Raw genomic sequence first — 21,027 nt, 5'->3', positions numbered from 1 at the left:
GCATCAGTCCCTTTGTGCCCATCAGTGTACAAAGTGAGGCATTTCTTTCCTTGCAAGTAAGAGGGAAGGGAAAGGGGAATGGATATCTTAAACTTGTTGCAGGGGTGGAACTAGGGACACACACAAGAACTGGTGGGACCAACAGGATCCAATCTCTTAACAGTGAGTGGCTCTCACAGGTCAGCAGCTCAGCAGGGATTCCTTAGGCTTCCTTAGTACTAGCAGCAGCTCATGGCAACTTGGTGGGATGCCACTTAGTTAGGGGCTTATCTCCCCCTACAGCTTTAGCTGTGCACAGGGGGAGTGAGACACCTAGTGGCTGCAGTGGAAATCACAGCTAAACATCACATGATGTGACATCTGAGAGAGTTACTTTACCTAGGTTGTATAAGAACGTAGGGAACCATCTACAATATTACAAGACAGGATTACTATTACTTGGCCGATTTTGTGTAATAGCTGTAGAAAGGCAATGATTAGCCAACTGTCTTTCAGCATGTTCTAAACACATGATGACACGTAATAGGAACAGCAGCATCACACCGCCTCTCTCTTCTACGGACCACCCGGACAATCTTTAGATTGCATCTGCCTGCACCCCATCCCCCTTTCCTTCCTGCTCAATGTCTGTGCATGCAATAGCACAGATGTGGTGTCCTACCACAGGTGTTACAGTTATATACACCCCTCGCAAAAGTTTGTACTTATTGTACTTGTGTGGTGATAAAAGTAGTACTAAAGTTCGCCACTAGATGTCACTGTATTGTAGATGTGTATTTGGAAGCTGTACAGCTGAAAGATGTAAAGGGTTATTGTTTCTCTATGTGTTACCAGAATCTGTAGACCGGTAGGATTCTTGTTTTCTTCTCCCCTATCACTTCTCTCCTTATTTCTTCTGTTGCACTCTTCACCCACTCACAATGCACGTTAGTTATGCTGGGGAAGTAAGTCACATGGGTGGAGGAGGAGCAAAAGGTCTTTCGTGTTGGGCATTGTGAAGGACACAAGCTAGATAGCTCTCCACAGTGGTGCTATCCGAGCCCTGGCCCTCTGCCAGGTCCCCTACTCAAGTTAGTCTTAGCTAGAACCCTTATGGGAAGGATGCAAGACAGTACACCAATCACAGCCTTCTTACAAGTAATGCTACATGGCTCTATGCACTGTTAAATTCCTCTTAGGAGAGGACAAGTCAGAGACAACCTCAACCCATGCCGAGGACAAGGAGTGTCACAGAGCAGGACAGTATCCACAAAAGCCAAAGAGCTAGGAACTGATCTAGATAGAGCAAAGTTGCAGTAAGCCTATGAACTCGCAGTGGGGGTGTCAGCAGGGAATCCTCAGCATTCCACTCATCCCGGGTAACAAGGTCTGGGGCCTGTGTCACCCTCTAGGAGGGTTCAGCTGAGTCTAGTGGGCAGAAGGGGGTGTGAAGACTATTCAAAGTCAATACACAGGCACAGGTGTTCTTTTTCTTCTTCTAAGTATTCTACCTTATCCTCCAACATTCCGGCAGAGCCCAGTACTGCAAGGGTTGGGACTCTCATGGCATCCTCCTCTCTACTACTCTGTTTCTTCGTATCATTCAGCACACTACTGTATTGTCAAGTATTTATTCGGAACTATTGTCAAGTGTGTTATCAAGTGCTTTTTCCAGAGAAACCTCATACTGTTGATTCTGTATGACCTGCTGCACTTTTTCAACTAGTAAACTCAGCTTATCCACTTTAAAAAGACTCTGATTCCTCGCTATCCACGGACACAGCACACACTGCAACCTTGGGACACTTTCCCTTTCTGTGGGTGGCAGTTCCTTTAGTCTGGGAGGGTCACTACACCTCTATGGCCATCCGTGATGATCCTATCCCAAGGGACCCAGGAGCAACCCGGCAGGATACTGACCACGGGGGAAAAGGGTACAACCAGCCTCGTCAACAAAAAGTTTGCCATCACACCTGTGTGCCCCCAGGCACTGGTGTCACAGAGTAACACCCCAAGGTCCGGCTATATCTCGGCCAACCACCACAGGAGTGGCGTCACACCTCACCACCTAGCTAGTGACCAGCCGATCCTCTGATAACATCACCCCGGGGGTACACCTCACAGACAGCAAGCGGGGAAGGAGGAGCAAGCCAGCGCTGATATGACAGGTTGGGTTTCGCTTTCTCCTGTAGATCAAGCCGTGTAATACAGCCTTTACGGCTAAGAGTGTAGGGTAAGCATACTAATGGCATCACAGAGAGATTGCCAGATAAAGGTGAGTGTTCAATAACCAGGGTAAAACTTCTACCGTTGCATGCTTTATGGTGGTTGAATTTCATTGCCTTTCTAGTGAGATTAGAGTGTTGGTAGTAAAAAACAAATAGAATCATCTATGGAGAAATCAGTTTATTCTCCCTTCTGTAGGTCAAGATAAAGCAGCAGAACACTTTTCAGGACAGTCATGGTGGGTGACGTGTCCTGAGGACCTTACAGCAGATTATGCTGCCACTGAATATCCACTGTATATCCCAATCTCTCAATAACTGTAAATGATTCCATCGCCGCAGGATTAAATTGCGCAGGTCTCCATTATAGGGATGCAAATTACTGCTGGATTTAGATAGAAATGAACAATGAGCCGGTGAGGAGGGATGATCCGCAGCAGCTGCCTTCACGTCCTGGGGTCACTGCCCCTCAAGAATGCTGAGGTTGTGGGGTTAACCCTTCATGAGCACTGCATCAGAAACCCCTGGGATTAAAAAAAACTGCCAAATATATTTTTATTATTTGCTGAAGGACCACTTTATTAGAGATGACTCCTTTGGACTTCAGAATCACAGCAATTCATTGTGGCAAAGATTGGAATAGGTGTTTAAATTGTTCTGCAGGAATACTGACCCATGTAGATGTGGTGCCCAGGGGGAAGGGAGAGCATTATGCTACATGTTAGCTAGGAGTAGTAGTGTTGTATTATGACATGCCAGAATGGTATAACTAACCTGGTGGTCCCCTGTGGCCTAAGCATATGTCTTGTCCATGTAGTCACTTCAGTAAGCCAAAGTTCAGGAATCAGAGCTCTGCGGCCGGACAGATCATCCAGCCGGTACTTAAGTACCGGCCGCGATGATCCGGAACGGCCGGATGTTCACGTTGTGTGAACGTAGCCTAAATAGGATTATATACTCACAGCAGAATTTTCATCCCACTGCAAGTATGTAAACGCCGCCCCCCCCCCCCCCCCCCCCCCTTACCCCGTGACGGCCAGGTGCATACATTACCAGTCAACGCTTTGGCTTGCTTCTGGGGCTCCCGGCATCTTGGCGCCCTGCTCAGCCAATCAGTGGCTACAGCGGCGAGTATCTAATCCTATTCAAATTGACAATACAGGAATCGTAGCAGACTTTACTGTGGACTTGCAGCGTGAAATCTGCTGTGATTCCTTTGCATGTGAACCCACCCTAAAAGTTATGTACAGTATCACCTAGATTTTTTTTTACTGATTTTTATTTGTCTTATGCTGGTGCTATCTATCTACTGGTGTCACACACACTTATCTGATCATTACTATGGGGAAAGACTGCAGATAGGTGCAGCCTGAAGACCCTTTGCACTGCCCATTATAGCTTATAGAGGGGGAGGGAGCTACGAGGGAATGATTGAGCAGAAAGAGCTGAGAAACAGCCTGTGCACTGTGGAGACCTTCCAGACAGAGAAAAGGTTGATATCACATGTAGACTGCTCAGTGTTGGTCTGGGAACTTCTGAAGGTAGAATTGCAGCATCCTGTTTTTATTGTGTATATGACTTATAGGAGCCAGTACAAGGGGTATTCTGCATCCACACTGCAGCTGAGCATAAGGAAACCTTACACAGAGATGGTAACCAGGGTGAAACGGCATAAACTAGTAATAGATTGGCCAGAAATAGTCCTGTTCTTCCTGTACATACATTATAGGACAGCTTATTTTGAAAAGTCACCTGAAATGATAGGTACACTGATATCACATAGGATGTAAAGCTAGTATATAGTTTACAGTGTAAAGTGTATAGTAAGGACTGGGTCACAGTTCCCTCTAGCAGAGGCTCTTAGGGCTAGTTCACACTGAGTTAATTTGGCGGCGTAATCCCGCCTTCCTTAGTGTCAAACAGAGTCTATGGGAGGGCTTGCATGCCTCCACTCTCGGCTCAAAGAATTGACATGTGAATTCTTTAAGAGGAGAGTGTAGGCATACAAGCCCTCCCTCACAAACTCTGCTATGGAATTCCACCAAATTTACTTTGGCAGTTTTAGGGTAGTTTCACATGTACCGTATCACAGCGTATTTCATGCTGCATTTCCATGGCGAAATCTGCTGTGATACTCTGTAGTGTCATTTCCTATGACAAGCATTCACCGTCTGGGTCGTCTGTGTTTCACAACAGAACACAGAACTTGTAAATGCAGCTTTAGAGATAGTGTAGCTGTACTGGATTAGGGAAACTGTGGAATGTGAATGGGATCCTATCCAGGCATCATTTGGCACTTAGCTGGTCGTCTTTAGAGAAGAGTTACCTACATACACGGGTATGAACTTCCCATCTATTGCTATCTATGGGCACAGAGTGACACAGATCCAGTGATGTAGGCCCCACCTTGTGGGTAGAGCTAGCCTTAATGATTACCCTAAGGAACCTAACATGTTAGCAGTAGAGACTGGGCTTATGCACTTTGCTTGACTACTGACTTGTACCTGGAATTATCCTCAGGATAAGAGAGAAAGACATCCGCCCAGTGTGGATAATATTTAGTCCCAGAGTTCCACAGCCCCTTTGTTACAGTGCTCTAGCCGGACATGGCCAGGCAATCAGGAGATAGGAAGAAATAGATAATAGTTCCGCACATGGGCACTGGCCACCTGGCCAGGCCCAGGAAAGTTTCTCAGCTGGCTCTCTGTAGTGTTGTCTCTCATACACAGACTCCAACTAGACTCCGACTAGACTACCACTGACTACATAAATCCCAACCTAACTATATATAACCTTGGCCTTCAAGGGGGATCTGATTTGGTAGAAGGACAGAATAACCCTCTGTGGTAGGGCAGTAGCTCCTGAGGTAGCTAGCTCAGGGATTGGATGAAGTGTAGTGCAAGTGTACAGTGGCATGACTCAATCAATCAATAGAGGAAACCAGTCAACCCTTAGTGTAGTGTACCTTCAGCCATGCAGATAAGGAAGTAATAAACAGTGACATCTGTTGGTGGGAACAGCATTACACATACTTCAGCCTAAGCGTCTCTGCTATAGCTGTATCCACGTTTTTCAAGCAGTCCCCGGGTGGTATCCTCCCTCTGCACTGAGCCGGAAGCCTAAGGGATATGAGCAGAGATCAGTTTTACTTCATATGAAGCAAAACAAATCTGATTCACTTATCTCTACTCCTGGAGAACAGTAATAATCGGTAACAGTAATCACTGGTAACGTGCTGTATACTGTATGCTCCTAGAGATAAGTTATAACCGGTAACACTCTGTAAACTGTTTAGTCATAGAGACCAGTAGTAGCCAGTAACATACTGTAACACACAAAAAAAGACAAATTTGGTCAGCTCTCCTAGAACACCATTCTCACTGCAAACAATTTCAGCCATAGCAAAGTGCTCCTGCCTAGTGTGAATGGTGTTCTAGGAGAGCTGACCAAATTATTTTTTTTTTTTCTGTGTTCCAGGGGGGTGGGGTGCTTTTAACTATTTTCATTTCTGTAGTGTGTCTGTATCTCTCCATTGTGGTGAGATGTTGCATTTTTGTGTTTTTGTAGTAACATACTGTACACTGTATACTCCTAGAGAACAGTAATCATACTATATGCTATACTCCCAGAGAACAGTAGTAACTGTAATAACTAGCAATACTGTACTGCATACTTTTAAAGAACAGTAAATCACTGCTAACAAACTCTATAATGTATACTCCTAGAGATCAGTTATAACCAGTATAACACTGTATAATGTATACTCCTAGAGATCAGTGATAACTGGTAACATGCTGTAAACTGTATACTCCTAGAGATCAGTAATAACAAGTAACTCACTGTAAACTGTATATTCCTAAAGATCTGTGATTACCGGTTACAGTCTGTAAACTGTATAGCCCAGCAATGAAACACTCCTGTTCTAAGTTATCTTTTTATTGTAATGTTCTTTCATATTAATGATAACCAGACTTTATAGCATGAAGATAATGAATAAACAGGACTCACTGTATTTTCATTTGCGGTTCTTCTTTATAAGTCTGTTTCAGATCAGTAAAACATATCAAGGAAGAGAGGACAATGCATCTTACAACAAGCAGCGGCGGCCCATTTGGTGCCCTTTCGGTACTTCAATCACTAAATCACTGGTAACACGCTCTATACTTTATACTCCTACATTATATGATACATTGTCCTCCCTTCTTGCTATGTTTTACTTATCTGAAGCACGCTAATAAAGAACCACAACTGAAAATACAGTGAGTGGTGCTTATTTATTATCTTCATGCTATATAATAGAATATACAGTACCTGTGAGTAATTGAAGTGAGCACTTCGTAGGAGGGGTATGAGTGTGAACCAGGCTATAGCGTCCCACAACCAGCAGAGTAAGTTCAGCTGACTGGTCAGCTGACTGGCAGAGTAAGTTCAGGTGACTGGTCATGGCTGTATTTACCACTAGGCACCTGTGGTTTGGTGCCTAGGGCAGCACCTTGCAGGGGGCAGCACCATGGAGCAGGGGGAAATAAACTTTTTATTTTATTTGTTATTTTTTTTAGTCTCCCACCTCCCACCTTTTCAGGGGGGTGGGGGGGTGGGGTTATTGGGCAGGTCTGGTATGGCGGTGTTACCCAGTCACAGTTTGTTTTAGGCAGTTAAAAACCATGAAAAACATGATTCAGAAAATGTTTTAACATGTAGAAAAATGCATCTGGCCGGAACCACTCTCCCCCATGCATGCCAAGATGGGGCATCTTTAGGTTTAGTGCCTAGGGCAGCAGCAGCTGTTAATACAGCCCTGCCGGTGGTGCCGGATAAGTAGTATCTTGCTGAACTGAGCATTTGACACCCAGACTTTAGTTGTTCTTATGCCTTACAATGTATCTTTTTTTTTATAACGTCACAATTGGTGAATAATGGTACTTTTATATGGAGCGATAATTCGCACAATCGCACGATTAACAATTCTGAATGAACAATGTTTTTTATAGCGATCAGCGTTTAGACGGAACGATACATCGTACGGAAAATTCGCTATGCGATCGTTTAAGCCTTTCTCACTTATAGGTGAAATCGCTGAAAGAATGTTTACATGGAACGATCTGCGAATTTTTTGCGAACGATCAACGATGATTTGAGAACATGTTGAAAGATCAAAATGAACATTTTTTTGCTGGTCGTTTGATTGTTCGCTGCGTTTACACGTACGATTATCGTTCGAATTCGACCGTTATCGTGCAAAAACGAACGATCAATCGTCCCATGTAAAAGGACCATAAGGCTGGGTTCACACAGCATTTTTGCAGTCCATTTATTGCATCCATTAAATGGAAAAAATGGACGAAAAAACAGAAGCATTTCTGTGCATCCTTTTTTTCCTATTAAACAGATATGTTAAACGGACAGCAAAAACGTAGCGTGAACCCAGCCTAACCTGTATTATGCTTTTATGTCAGTAAAAATTATAAATAAAAAAAAGCAAATGCTGGTTCATCAGCTGATTGATCTTTTGTGCAGCCCATTCAATGCATGGTTGTTGGCTGCAGACATGTAAACAGGTGATATGCAGCTGACAATGACTTACTAAATGGACTGCACAGACTTTGCACTTGCTTACTGCAGCCTGTTGGCAGATGTAGGAGGGCCTTTAGGCCATGTATTCACACAGTTTCGTGCCTTTTCCCTTGCTTACTCCCGATGTAACCCCCGCTTGTCGCACGGCGAGGAGGAGGTATGGCCTCCTCTTGCAACAGATTTATCATGATTTACTCCTGCTTGCAAGCAGAAATCATGATAGAAATCTAAACCTGCTGCTGTGCAGGTGTGGATGGCATATGCCTTATAGTAAGTCAGGGAAAAGGAGGCAGGGTGTCACGGCCGCAGCGGCGTCCCGCGTTCCGGGCCGCCGCCGCGACCGCCTCCTGCCCCATGCAGCAGCCGGTGTCCATAGTCAGGGACCCGGCACTGCTATTACTTCGGCCCCGGGGGGCGCCTCACCTCTCCACGCTCCTGTCTCTCGCTGTGCCGGCCGGCGCGCGCGTCCCCGCCTCCTAGGGCGCGCGCGCGCCGGCTGTCTCAGATTTAAAGGGGCAGTGCGCTCCTAATTGGTAGTTGCACCCAATCACTCCCCTATAAATCCCAGCATGCCCTGTCCCCTGTGTTGGAGCCTCTACATGCTTCCTTAGCGTTTGGCCCAGCTCCCTGTTGTTCCTGATTCCCGTCCGCTACCTGGTTCCTAGTCCCTGTTCCTGATTCCTATCCGCCACCTGGTCCCTAGTCCTTATTCCTGGTCCCTGTCCCCCTGCGTCACCACTGTTCCGGTGTACAGTCTGTCACCTGCGGTTACGTCCACTGACCTCTGCAGCACCATCTCCTGCCTACTGCTCCTGCCACGCCTCGCCTGCCGTCACCAGCAACCAGGCCAGGGGTAGCGACCTGGGGGTCGCCTGCCGCAGCAAGTCCATCCCGCCTTGCGGCGGGCTCTGGTGAAAACCAGCGGCCCCTTAGACTCCGCTCCCTGGGGAGGTTAGTGCCATCGCTGGTGACGGTCCAGTGGATCCACTACTCCAGGCGTTACACAGGGCTATATTTGAGACTGGCATACTCTTACACCAGTCTTGATAAATGTCCTCCCATGTCTTTACCTTAAAAAAAGGTCAGTCTTACAAATATGGGACATTTTCCTACAATTTAGAACTTTTTATGTTTTTAGAACATTTTCGAGCTTTTTGTTAAAAACAAATTCGGCTACAACAAAGACTTCTGTGTTCCACTTACACCAGGCAGGGACCGCCTTCGTGGTTGTCCGTAGCCGCCTAGGGCTGACCAAGGCAAGTAGGCAGGGACAGAGGGTGGAAACAGCCAAGACTCACTGTCTGTCTATGTCTGACTGCCCTTGCCATACCAGGTGCTAACATTCCCCCAAACGTGTATGTACTTGCAGCTAGCTTATTTTGAGTTTAAAATGACAGGTATCAAAAGGCAACAATTTTTTTTCAGCTGCACAACACGCTCCAGGGAACTGTCCATAATATGTGATCTAGGGCTGGGCCTTAAACTGTCACTGTCGTAACTTTCAGAATGTAAATCATCAGTAGATGTGATATAAAACAAGTTTGCAATTTACATCTATTTTTTTTTTTAAGTTATCATGGAAAACATGGCGCTTACTGTTTTTTGACTCTTTTTTTTTTTTTCTCAAAAAACAGGAAACAGTCAGAAAACAGAAAGTCCTGTGTATCCCAGGCCATCTGAGTGCTCACAGAGAGAAGGCAGTCATGTGATTGATGGACACACTGTCACACTCTGTACTGGCCAGAATTCCTGTGTTTAGTCTGTTTTTTTTAACCAGCACAAGTCAGAAAATCTGCCTTCAGGAGACTGGACCTGGATTTGTGTTAAGTATAGCTTTGTATTACAGCATCTTAGCAACAAAACAAAAAAATAATGAATGTATATTGCAGACTTTATTTCACATCTACTGTTGATTTAGATTTTGAAAGTTATAATGACAATGACACTTTAAATTAAATTTATTTAATTAATTTACCATTTTAAAGATTCACGATTCTGATTCGTATCAGAATCACAAATTAGATTTTAGCACTGCCCCGGTGGTCAGGGCTAATATCGGGCAGGGAAAAGTGGCACGACTGCTCCCTGCAACAGGGGGCCGCAGTAGCAGCATATGGGCAGGTTGTAGAAGAGCTGCTCTAATCTTGACAGTTTAACCACTTAGATGCTATGGTCAATGATGACCACGTCATCTAAAGTGTGGCAGTGGGAAGGGGAATCCACCTGTCTGGCCACTGACACCCTGCAATGTGATCATGGGATGGTGATGGTTACCATGGCAGCCAGGGCCTACCAAAGGCCCTCAAATCTGCCGTACAGAAGCTGCCTATTAGGCTGTGCCAGAGGTGCAGTCTGACAGGTAGGCTGTCAGTGTAAGGCTATGTTCACACAACATATATTTTCGTAAAATAACGGCTGTTGTACAACAGCCGTGATTATTACAAGAATATACGTTGCATTGCTATTTATGGGATCTTGGTCAGAGCGTATTTTGAATAGGGGCCCTGCTTATTTTGAATAGGGGACCCCACTGTATTGATTGTGGGGATACCAATGGTCAGACCCCCACCACTCCTACATTCCCATACTTATCCTGTGTATAGCTGATAAAAAATACATATGGGACCACCCTGTTAATATACAGTATACTGATTAAAATTGAGATTTGTCCTTACGTTAAAAGAAAATTCAAATTGAGGCCAAAAGCACCCCAGCCCTAATGTGATCCATGGTCCAGCTGCTGTTATAGCGAATCGATAGTGGATATCTAAAGATGGTTGCATTGTGTAGCACCTGTTTTGCATTAGTAGGGGACAGACATGGAAGCAGTGAATCCTGGGAAAATGCTATGTGGACCTGTGCTGAGATAAATGCTAACAAATAATAGTTTGATGGTTATCCAGACCCTTCATTTAATTAAAATTGTGGACTCTCTGTACTCAGTTATCATCCTTGATCCTGATTATATATATATAGATGCAGCCAACAATGAAGAACAGGAGGTGGGCAATGTTGTTATTGCTGCTCACATGACTATTATTGGGGGATTGTTGGGCCTGGCGCTGACCATCCCAGTATGTGGACACATCATGTCTGATTATCATGCATCAATGCAGAAGACAAGACACTGAGAATGGAACAAATTGGTCTCTAAATTATCACAGTGGATTTGATATTTTTAGTTAACGTTATCAGACCTGATCACAAACATTAGAGATTATGGGGGAGATTTATCATCATTATACACCTTTTTTTGGAGTGAAAATGTCGCAAAATTTTGCGCACCCGCATAGCTGTGCAAAATTTTGCAACATTTCACCTACTTAGACTGATCATGCCTACTTCAGCTTAAGCTGAAAGTAAGCATGATTTATGACCTGGATTTGTGTTAAGTATAGATTTGTATTACAGCATCATAGCAACAAAACAAAAAAATAATGAATGTATATTGCAAACTTTATTTCACATCTACTGTTGATTTAGATTTTAAAAGTTATAATGACAATGACACTTTAAATTAAATTAATTTAATTAATTTACCATTTTAAAGATTCACGATTCTGATTCGTATTAGAATCCCAAATTTGATTTTAGCACTGCCCCTGTGGTTAGGGCTAATATTGGGCAGGGAAAAATGGCATGACTGCTCCCTGCAACAGGGGGGCGCAGTAGCAGCATATGGGCAAGTTGTGGAAGAGCTGCTCTGATCCTGACAGTTTAACCACTTAGATGCTATGGTCAATGATGACCACGTCCTCTAAAGTGATCCTGACAATCCCTGATACCTTTTACCTTCCAACTCCACCCACCAGGCCACGCCCGAATGACACACAGAGACCTGTTTGTAAAAAAAGTGGCCACAGCAGCCATTTTATTAGCATAAAATTATATCAATAGTATATATATATATATATATATATATATATATATATACAAATTAGCATACAAAATATATATATATATATATATATATATATATATACATACATACAATACCATTACATAATCTTCCTAACGCCCAAAACGGGAGGGGTTCTTGAGGCTCTAACATTCAGAAACCATCTGTCCCACTCAATTCTTTTTTGTTTGATCCCTAGCCGCCCGCTAGTGGCTCAGGAGCCCCCCTCTAAAATGACCGGCAGATGGCTAATAAACTAACTGGTACACCACTCCCCGTGACATTACACTGCCAAGAGCCCAAAATTCCACCAGATGATCCAAGTACATCAGGGGATTACTTCCAATGTACCCCTCTTTTCAGTTTAGAGACCAAACCCGCCAAAGCTGCTATGACAAAAGACTCTACCAGAAACGCTAAGTTTATGGAGGGTGGGACGGTGCTCCACTAACAACTCTCCTCCCCAGTGTTACTTGAGGAGACCGCAAGCCCCCTTCCCCTAGCAACTCCTGCTCTTCAACTCCCTCCCCAATGTTAACCCTGTCAGGCCTGTTTCCCCGTCATGATGGCTTCCCACTCCCCTAGCCTTACTAGACTGACATTGTGTGAGCAACAATAAAGCTTTTCCTCCAGCCCTTGTGACGGCGCCCTTAATTCTCTATTAACTGACCTTAATTGTTTGTGACTTTATCAATGACCATTTGTTTTGTACCGATAACCCCTAATACCACAAAGGATGGAAGAACAAATCTATTCCTCGATTAAAATAAATTACACCGTTGAATTAGCGGTAATTCCCATGGTTTACTGCAGATCTCTTCTGGTGACAGCACTTTATACTCATTGACTCTGTGAATGGGATCAATGCATGTGTTAGTGCAGGGAGTATAGTGCGTATTTCTGTAATCAGAAATAAAGAGACAATAATTGTGATGAAATGACGCAGGAATCACTGTTCCCTCTCAAACACCATCCTTTGTTTTATCGAGATGCTGAGTCAGCACGACACACTGATTCTTCATAACTCTATAGACAGAAAACAAATGAAGAAATTACGAGAAATTCACATTTTTTAATTTTATTTAATCCTCCGCAAAAGCGATTTAACCACAAGTGCCGGAGGAAACTGGTCAGAAAAGCCATTAATTGTTCATGACAAACAGATGTTACAATGTATCTATAGCACACTATTATCACTGGACTCTATATTTGACGTCTCTTAAAATAAGACCAAAGCAATATCAACCAGAAAAGAGAAATATTGTAATGTGGGGGGCAGTAGTATAGTAATTATTGTCTGGTACTTTGAGGAGGTATGACAATAGTAGTAGTAGGACATTGCTTATCTTCCTTATTAGAGACACCCATCTATTTACACATTGAACTGCAGCAATTTCTTGTGGCATAGATCTTATTTGGAGATGAAGCCCTGAAGTCAAAGCCTCCATCCACCAGTATTAGCGGACCAAGGGTTTGCCAAGAAAACCATTATATCACCACCTCCACCAGTCTAAACAGTTGACACTGTACGGGAATCGTTCATCAATTCATGCTGACTGATTCTGAGCTTCTCATTATATGGTGCCACAGAAATCTCGATTCTTCTGGGATTCCAATTATCTTTCCGCTGAGTCTTGTCTTTCTACCAATATAGCTAATCCGTGCTAAGGGACGACAAGTTATATGTCTGGGCACATTAGCTGTATACACCCCTTTGCTATTGAGTTGTTCACATGATCCCCTACTGCTGGATGTATTTCCACTATTACACAATTCTTGGCATACTCTTGACGGTATTGCACAATAAAACCCCTAAGTAAAATCCTAAGCACAGCTACTGATGACAAGTCCTCAGACCATCTAATATAGATTTACACTGAAAATGATCTACAGAGAACTTTCTAACTTGATTTTATATTGGTATCCAGGGTACACAGGGTAACTACAATCATGAAAAAAGTCTCTAATGAAGTGGTCATTAAGTGTATATTGTCTTACATGGGGCAATACTATCGTAGTCATATTTTTGTATGTTGAAGGCCATGTTATAGTAGTTATATCCTTGTTCAGAGGGCGCAGGATTATAGCAGTTAGATCCTTTTATAGAGGGTGCAGTATTATAGTAGTTAAATCGTGACCTTACTCTAACTGCCCAGAACCCATTGCTAGATGAATTGCAACTATGGATTGAATCATTAAAGAGCAGCAATCAAAAATCGGTGAGTGCTGTGGTGTCCCACCACGGGTGTTTCTTGTCTTTACACCCCTCACAAAAGTCTGTACTTCAAGGTAAAAGTGGTAATGAAGTAGTACCTAAGTTTCGCTAGTGTGTATATTTTGTTCCTAAGTATTTCACAGCTGTAGGTAACTAAAGGGTTATTGTGTCTAGCATCTGTGCACCAATGGGAGCTCTTTCTCTTTTCTACCTATCTCTATCCTTCTCTTTCTCTTGCACTCTCTTCTCACCCACTCACAGCACACTTTATAGATGCTGTAGGAGGAAGTCACATGGGGAGAGGAAGTGTAACCACACCTTAGGGAGTCTTACTCTGAGTTTGGTAGAGGACAGACGCAAGCCAAAATGGTCTCTGCAGTAGCCAAGTAGGGCCCTGGCTTATGCCAGGTCCCCTGAGAAGGTTTTGAGTCTGTAGTGATTTAACTCGAGATACCATACAACTCTTTTTTTAACAGCAGCACTTCCACACACTATGCAGTGCTGAACGCACACTTAGTGAGGACAAGTTAGGGATCATCCCAACCCACACCGAGAATCAGTCTAAAAGTGCAGGACAGTATCGTGAAGAGAGAGGAGCTGATCTGGATAGAGCAAAGTTGCTAGAAGCCTGCAAACTCTATCTCGCAGCATGGGTGTCATCAGAGAACTCTGATCACTCTGCTAATCCAGGTAACAAGGTCTGGGGCTTGAGTCACCCTCTAGGATGGGCCGCCCAACACTGGTGGGCAATAGGTGGTGCAAAGACCAAAGAGTCAAAACAAGGGCACAAGTACTTTCTACTTTCAAGTATTTCTATCTATTCTACTTCTCAATTTCCGGCAGAGCACAGTACCACTTCTGATTGGGACTCTCTCAACATCCTCCTCTCTACTTCTCTGAACTTCTTCTACCTCTCAGCACGCAACTCAGCCAGAACGGCTGTACTCTCTTTTAAGCTCTCAGCACAGATCTGGTTACTAAAGTCTAAGGTATGCTATCAAGCCAAAAACACAGAAACACATTAAAATGCATCAGCTCACCGCAATGGCAAGATACAGACCCACTACAGACATGAAAATAGTTAAAATCAGCCCCCCCAACTGCCAAAAAAACCTTCCACAAAAATAATGAGGCTCTTGGTTACCACTTGAAAATGGTGTAAACTACCCCACCACGTTACGGTGGCCTCATACCGGGGCAGTCCTACACTGTACTATGGCCTCTCCATGGCATGAAATACGCCTATGCTCTGGGCATGCAAGATCTGTCTTGTACCGGCAAAAGTAATTACACCACCTGGGTGGGATAGGTGGAGTGTACGACCAAGTAGAGGCAGCCACTCCTCTATCTCAAACACAAAAAAAAGACAAATTTGAACAGCTCTCCTAGAACACCATTCACACTAGGCAGGAGCACATTGCTATGGCTGAAGATCAAGCCAAAAGCCTATTGTGTATCACATATTCCTGCAGTAAAGAAGAGTTTATTTATTGTAACTCTGTGATTCTTGTCCAAGCACCTACACAGTCATTGCATCTTCCTTGGGTCATCTCCCCTTTCTGTGGGTGGCGGTAGCGTCATAACTCCACTCTGGACCACCGTGATAAGCACCCAAGGGACCCCCAAATAGCCCGGCAGGTTACTGACCACAGGGGAAAGGGTTTAGCCAGCCTTACTAAACTAAAAGCAGGTGTGCCATCATACCTGTGTGCCCAACTGGCACTGGCGTCACAACAGCATAACACCTGGCTAAACTATCCCCCGACCAACCACTACTACAGTGGAGTCACACTTTACCATCTGGCAAGTGATCGGTCGCACCTCCCAGCAGGACATTACCATACTTGTGATGTGAGATCAGTTTCTCCGGTCCTCCGTGAATAACCTTAGGCCACTGTCTTCTCAGGAAAGACTAACAGGCAGAGGAGGCAGGGCCTGAAGATACAGCCAGCGGCTGGAAACATAAAAAGCCAGATGCCGGATCAGAAGCAGCATGTTAAGTATAGACTGCTTATGATTTGGAAACTGACAGCACAGAAATATACATATCTGTGCTATCCGTTTCCCAGGCTTCCAGAATGATGCAAGGACCGTTCGAGCAGCCCGGGCCCCTCGATTTGTAATGCCATGTATAAGCACTGCAAACTAGCATCAATTTCACTGATCGGCGCCCGTTTGTGGCCTCCGTGGGTGATAAATCTTCATGTGTAAAAGGACCATAACAAAACATCTATTAATAACCTGATTAATCCTGTACCCATATAACCACATAACTAATGTAGTCAATCACGGGTCTCTGCCACATAAGATGTCAGACTGCTTAGCCAGACATTGGCTGCAGTGGCAACATGGGTATATGTCAAGTCATGGCTACAGCAAAGTAAGACCAGCAGGGAGCTCCAGAAAGGCAGGGAATTTATAAAGTGAGTAATAAATGTTTTGTTATTTTATGCCCCCCCCCCCTCCCTTTAGCCAATTGTTTGCCAAGACTCTTCATCCTTTGCTCCCAATTTAAAGTCCAGATTAGGGCTTCATGGGGTTAGTATATTGCATCTGAACCTGACAAGTTTCAGAAAATTGCTGTAATTCTTCTTCATGTTCCTCATGCAGCTCCACATTATGCCCTCACTATAAGCTCTGAAATACAACTTCCTATTTCTTACAATAATTGTGTCACAAGGGACATTGGTGCTATTAGGAGGAGCAGCACCAGTCAATGTATTTTATATTGAAATTCATTTATGTGGTGGCAGAGTTGGTTCATAGTATCTCTGACCTTGCAGATTATGTGATTATGTCAGATCTAAGTCTACAGATCCTGTCTCTTTTGTGGACATCTGGTGATTTTACCATTACTTAAAATTTATGTTAACATATTTTACAGCACTTTATATGGGAGGTAACAGCTGGAAACATCATCAGCTACATCCACATAAACAACACAACAGTACAACAAGACACAGCATGACATGATAGAACACAATGCAACACTGTATGACATAATAATAAATAATACAGTATACAATATGACAAAATAGCACAAAATGTAAATGCAGTTCTGTTCACCAGGGCAGCCTCAGCCAGAGCATGGATCCAGTGCAGGTAGATTAAAACTTCACCAGACGTCACAGGTGAACAGGTAAATAATGAATTTAAGCATCTGTAATGTAATACTAGTATGGGCGTTATAGAGTGCAGTGCTTCTCTATTGTCCTGTGATTCCTCTGTATTTTATTGTCAGAAATAAGGAACCTGAAGTTTTTCATCTAATTACTTGTGCTTGATCCTTCAGTGTTTCTTTAACATAATACAAAACAATACAAAATAAAAATGTGCATCCCCTGCCATATACTACTGTAAGAGCTATGTCAAAGGAGTGAATACCCTGTAGATGGTATTGACCCCCCACTACATGATCTATAATTGTAACCTAACTAGCGTTGAGCGGATCTGTCAAAATGTTCAGGTTCTGAAATGTTATTCAAACCTGAAAGTTCAGTGTCTGATTCCCCACGGCTGCCGAGAATTCGGATTTGGATAAGATTGCAGCAGCCCTTTCCTGCTGTATGGCCCACACATCCAACTCTGATCCCACAGAGTAGCTGCACCTGTCCTTAGCACCACCCATTGGCATGAAAATCCAGGCCTAATTTCTAGAGATATTCTTTTCTTCAGGCAAAAACACAAGCAAAGTGTCAAGAGACTCCATATGTCTCAACACAATCTCCATAGACTCCTTTATATCACATGACAGGAGGAGTATGGAAGATGCCCCCAATGTCTCGCACATGTCTCTTCTGCAGTAGAGAATGTAAAACTTCTCGGCCCCAATAGAGACCCACAACCTACTATTTATAATACTGGGATCTTCTATTGTTGGCCCTGCATCTATAACTGCATGGCTGCTGCCCCTGTACTCTCTTTAACTACACCCCTGATCTTCTATATTTTCTGCAACTTCTATACCTTTTGTCTATTGTATACCTATTTCTTGTTACCATGATTATCAGAAATAATAATGAAGTACAATTAGATGGTGCCAGGTCGCAGGCTGGTGCTGGGGAGCTGCAGATGTATTCTCATCTGGTGCAAGCTGACAATCCCAGCTAATAGCAGAGCTTCATGTCACTGTAGTGATTACTCTGCCAGATTCTCATCCGCCATCTGCTGTTCCTGGAAAGCTTCAGAGAAGCTGGGTGTCAGTGTCATCTTCAAGGGGGAGAGCAGAGGAACTTCACTGTGGTCCTACCTCATATTGCAGCTCCAGTGAAGCCTGGAAAACGCTGATCTTGAGTTATATAACGTGTCTTATACTCCGGTCACGTCTAGAGCAGCAGTCACAATTCTGCTGTCACTTCTGCTGTCTTGTGCTGCAGTCACATGCAGAGCTGCAGTTAAAATTCTCCTCTTACATCATATGTTCAACTTCATTCAACATTGTGCATGTACATCCTGTCATAGGGCACTATTACACCAAAAGATTATCGTCCGTATTTTGCCAATTATCATTTGGTGTAATAGGTCATGTTAAAAGGCAACAACCAGCCGCCATGCATGATGCTGACTGATCGTTGTCTTTACACATGACCTATTAAAACCATAATGATAGAGATGGTCTGCTAACCATTGCCCCATGTAATAGCAGCAGATTGCTGCTTTCTAAAGATCGTCCAGGCAGCCCCGCTTGATATCTCTGCGTGTAATAGCAGCAGGGAGAGAGGAGGAAGCGAGCGTTGACCTGACATTTTGGCCCTCTCGTCCTTCTATTGATAGCTACATGTAATTCAGCCCTAAGGGCCCAATTTCAAGAACACATATTAAGGAGGAAGCCAGCACAAAACTGTCAGATCAATGTCGCTTCCTCCTCATTCCCCGCTAGCTGTCTGTGCTATTACACGCACAGACATTGAGTAAGGACACTACGAGGGGCTGCGAGAGGGTCTGTCTGGATGATCTTTAGATCCTCTGGGTGGCCCATAGAAGCAATGGGGCAATGGTTGGCAGACTGTCACTACCGTTATCAGGATTTTAAAATATGCTGAAAGACAACGATCAGCCAATAATGTGCATGTCAGCTGATCGTTGCCTTTCAACATGAGCTATTACACAAAGGAATTATCGGCCAGATCAGCTGGTAATTGGCCAAGTATGGTTAATCATTTTGTGTAATAGGGCCCTTATACTCCAGTCACATACAGAGCTGCACTCAGGCCAATTCTGTGTTATCTGCCGCCTGAGGCAAACCTCAGACAGCTGCCCCATTGTAAAAACTTGCACTCCCACCCACCCTCGCCTATCTTTCACATCAGCACCCCCCCCCCCCCCTCACTGCCACAGGCTAACGGCCTGCCCAATTACAACCCACTGGCGCAACCCCGGCCCACCCCAGGCACTCACCAAAGTGTAGAGTGGGGGCGGGTGATGAGAGCTGCCAGGTGACATCACGGACCAAGCTTTGTTAAGTTAAACTTAACTTAAATGAAAACAGCGAGGAAGATTATGCCACAATCTCTGGGACCAAAGAATCTGCTGCCCTGGTTGCACCCACAATGCTTCTGGGTAATTCATTCTTATATTGGCTCTTAGTTATATCTAGACAAACAGCAGGATTGTGACTGCAGCTTTTTATGCTGCGTTACTTGTTACATGGAGACTTGGGCTGGGTTATTGCTGCTTTTTGCTTCCATTAAATTGATGTTTTAAATTTAAAAAGGGAAAAACATAAACATTAATAATTTATGTCAAAGTTATATTTACTGTAAGGAAAACAGTGAAACAGGGACAAAAACGTAGTATGAACCCAGCTGTAGTGTACCGGTACAAGTGGTCCAATAAGTCTTGTGTCACCTAGGTAAAAGGTAACTCTGTCAGGTGTCACACAAATGGGGTTGGTGTCTCGCTTAACCTTAACTGTCTGTTTGTATGAGCACAACTGCAGTATAAAGGGTTGACTTGTTCACTGTTCTAACCAATCACAGGTGCAGGCACCACACACACTTTTGTCCTATCACACACTTCCTTTCTTTCCCTTCTGGCACTTTCCCCACCAATAGGAGGTTGGACTTGTTTACTCCTATTTAAGGTCAGTTAGTTCCTGTCAGAGGTCTTTCTGAACTGCAGTAAGGAGAACACAAAGAGAGAGATAGTTGCTGCTGCAGTCTAGAGCCAGGCCTGGCTTAGGCCAGGGTCCTGGGAAGGTCTTTATTTAACTGATTTGGAGTTGGAGAGACAGACAACAGAGTTCCTGCTGCAGTAAAACGCAAGCCTGGCCAAAGCCAGAGCCCTTGTCAGGGACTACAGAAAAGCCACAGATTCTTGACTGGGTACTGCAGAGTCCCTCCCGGTTCCCAAATAATGGACACCACACCAGTCTGGATTTTAAGCGGCCACAGCAGCCGTATTTATTAATAACATCAAAATATTAAACATGACCACAACATTCCATGTCCCATTTTAACAATCCCCCAACCATGAATTAACAGGAGGCGGTCCTTGAAGCCCCAAATGAATGGCGGTCCCCAATCATATTATTCCACAAACACACAGGTCGCGCCTCCAGCCGGTGACCACAGGCTTGGAAAGCACCGCCCATGTGTGCCCAGCTAATCCTGCCCCTAACCGCCATTACCACAACCATCAAGTACCATTTCAGGAGTCCAGAACCCAGATGGGTTCCCTCCCTTTTTAAGCCTCCAGTCCCTTTTGTGCCTCCTTCCGACACCGAGGACCCCCTCCCACCCGCTGCTGCGACAAGCCACGACTACCTGGCCACCGTGGATCCAGACCCATACCACCAACCCAACAACAGGTCCTCAACCCCGGCAACCCCCCGCTCACTCCAGAAACCCTCAACAGACAACCAACGAAAAAGAGGGCGGGCGGGAGATGTGGTTCCTGGCTCTGTCAAACCTAAAAGGCTAACCCAGCCCCCCAGTAGCCCCTTAATATACTGCCCTTTTCCCCACTCCCCCACTCCCTCTGGCCACCAATCCCATACCCCCTACTGCCCCAAACCCCCACCTCTGTACTTCACCCCTCCTACCCCTTCTCCTAGCAACCACAATCTCCTCATGTGAACCCCACCCCATAATGTAACTTTCTGCTCCCTGCAGACCCAGTCATGCTGGCCTCCCCCT

The 21,027-nt window shown here is 44.4% G+C and overlaps 1 protein-coding gene across 4 annotated transcripts in view; it reads right to left on the bottom strand.

Moving 5' to 3' along the window:
• Window positions 1-21,027, bottom strand: part of KCNG4 (potassium voltage-gated channel modifier subfamily G member 4) — a 61,161-nt gene that overhangs the window by 25,286 nt on the left and 14,848 nt on the right. For 2 of the 4 annotated variants that reach the window (XM_069966337.1, XM_069966340.1), the window contains exons 1-2: window positions 10,454-10,502; window positions 5,170-5,323 (exon numbers count right to left, since the gene is read on the bottom strand). The gene's annotated coding sequence lies outside the window, so the exon portion shown is untranslated. Of the gene's footprint in view, window positions 1-5,169; window positions 5,324-10,453; window positions 10,503-21,027 lie in introns of those variants that run through there. The other 2 variants (XM_069966339.1, XM_069966338.1) reach the window with 2 other exon arrangements.

This window comes from Dendropsophus ebraccatus, chromosome 4 (assembly GCF_027789765.1).
Source record: "Dendropsophus ebraccatus isolate aDenEbr1 chromosome 4, aDenEbr1.pat, whole genome shotgun sequence".
NCBI lineage: Eukaryota > Metazoa > Chordata > Amphibia > Anura > Hylidae > Dendropsophus > Dendropsophus ebraccatus.
This window is presented reverse-complemented; position numbering and strand designations above follow the sequence as displayed.